Here is a 2,673-nt window from a genome sequence, read left to right as displayed (position 1 = left end):
AATGTTTATTAATTACATATATGAATTGTTTATATTCATAAATATATCAATTATTCATAGTAGATCAATCCAGATGATTTTAATTCGTTATTTAATGCATTTATAAAGATATAGATTATGTTATTTCAGTACATTCAGAGCAGACGCGTGGGAACTCGGGCCTCGAGTCCGTAATACAGTAGTCAATCAAAACTGGCTCTTAGGAATGATCTGATTTTCATTCTTGCATAAAATGTAGACAACTCAACAGTGTTTGTACAATATTCTCTTAACCAGCCCAGATGAACCTTTCTTCGGAAGATGAATAACAAACTGCATCACTGGGAAAGGTTCACCTGGGCTTCAACGAACGACATGAAGATGCTTTGGGAAGCTTGATTGTATATCTCAGACTGGGAGAGTGCGTCTTTAGTGCATGATTTCAATTTACCATGACTAGATCCAGCACTCGTCCAATTCTGTTGATAGAATCTCATCCGATACTGGCGGACGTTTGTATGCAATTACCCTCATAAGCCCAGGTTAACCTTTCTCCGGAGGATGCCTTAATAGCTACATCACTGGGAAAGGTTCACCTGGGCTTCATAAAAGCGTCAAGGAAATCATGAAGAATAAGTAATCATAGTGACGGATGTTTATACAATTACTCTGATCAGCCCAGGTTAACCTTTCTCCGGAGGATGCCTTAATAGCTACATCACTGGGAAAGGTTCACCTGGGCTTCATAAAAGCGTCAAGGAAATCATGAAGAATAATTAATCATCAGACATCATAGTGACGGACGTTTGTGCAAAAACCCCGATCAGCCCAGGTTACCCTGAATATTAATTACACATATGAACAGATTATGAATTGTTATTAATTACAGATATGAAGAGATAATTTTTAAAATTAATTACATAGAAGAACAGATTATTAATTACATACAAGAACAGATTATGAATGTTTATTAATTACATACAAGAACAGATTATGAATGTTTATTAATTACATACAAGAACAGATTATGAATGTTTATTAATTACATACAAGAACAGATTATGAATGTATTAATTACAAACAGATTATGAATGTTTATTAATTACATATATGAATTGTTTTTATTCATAAATATATAAATTATTCATAGTAGACCAATCCAGTAATTACATAGAAGAACAGATTATGAATGTTTATTAATTACATATATGAATTGTTTATATTCATAAATATATCAATTATTCATAGTAGATCAATCCAGATGATTTTAATTCGTTATTTAATGCATTTATAAAGATATAGATTATGTTATTTCATTACATTCAGAGCAGACGCGTGGGAACTCGGGCCTCGAGTCCGTAATACAGTAGTCAATCAAAACGGGCTCTTAGGAATGATCTGATTTTCATTTTTGCATAAAATGTAGACAATTCAACAGTGTTTGTACAATATTCTCTTAACCAGCCCAGATGAACCTTTCTTCGGAAGATGAATAACAAACTGCATCACTGGGAAAGGTTCACCTGGGCTTCAACGAACGACATGAAGATGCTTTTTGAAGCTTGATTGTATATCTCAGACTGGGAGAGTGCGTCTTTAGTGCATGATTTCAATTTACCATGACTAGATCCAGCACTCGTCCAATTCTGTTGATAGAATCTCATCCGATACTGGCGGACGTTTGTATGCAATTACCCTCATCAGCCCAGGTTAACCTTTCTCCGGAGGATGCCTTAATAGCTACATCACTGGGAAAGGTTCACCTGGGCTTCATAAAAGCGTCAAGGAAATCATGAAGAATAAGTAATCATAGTGACGGATGTTTATACAATTACTCTGATCAGCCCAGGTTAACCTTTCTCCGGAGGATGCCTTAATAGCTACATCACTGGGAAAGGTTCACCTGGGCTTCATAAAAGCGTCAAGGAAATCATGAAGAATAATTAATCATCAGACATCATAGTGACGGACGTTTGTGCAAAAACCCCGATCAGCCCAGGTTACCCTGAATATTAATTACACATATGAACAGATTATGAATTGTTATTAATTACAGATATGAAGAGATAATTTTTAAAATTAATTACATAGAAGAACAGATTATTAATTACATACAAGAACAGATTATGAATGTTTATTAATTACATACAAGAACAGATTATGAATGTTTATTAATTACATACAAGAACAGATTATGAATGTTTATTAATTACATACAAGAACAGATTATGAATGTATTAATTACAAACAGATTATGAATGTTTATTAATTACATATATGAATTGTTTTTATTCATAAATATATAAATTATTCATAGTAGACCAATCCAGATGATTTTAATTCGTTATTTAGTGCATTTATAAAGATACAGATATGAACAGATTATGAACTGTTATTAGTTACAGATATGATAAGATTATGAACTGTTATTAATTACAGATATGATAAGATTATGAACTGTTATTAATTACAGATTATGAACTGTTATTGATTACAGATATGAACAGATAGTTTTCTTTAATTAATTACATAGAAGAACAGATTATGAATGTTTATTAATTACATATATGAATTGTTTATATTCATAAATATATCAATTATTCATAGTAGATCAATCCAGATGATTTTAATTCGTTATTTAATGCATTTATAAAGATATAGATTATGTTATTTCAGTACATTCAGAGCAGACGC

The sequence above is a fragment of the Penaeus japonicus genome, unplaced genomic scaffold, assembly GCF_977035675.1.
Source record: "Penaeus japonicus unplaced genomic scaffold, GWHDUDI00000001_assembly GWHDUDI00000021, whole genome shotgun sequence".
Lineage (NCBI taxonomy): Eukaryota > Metazoa > Arthropoda > Malacostraca > Decapoda > Penaeidae > Penaeus > Penaeus japonicus.
Note: the sequence above shows the minus strand (reverse complement) of the source record.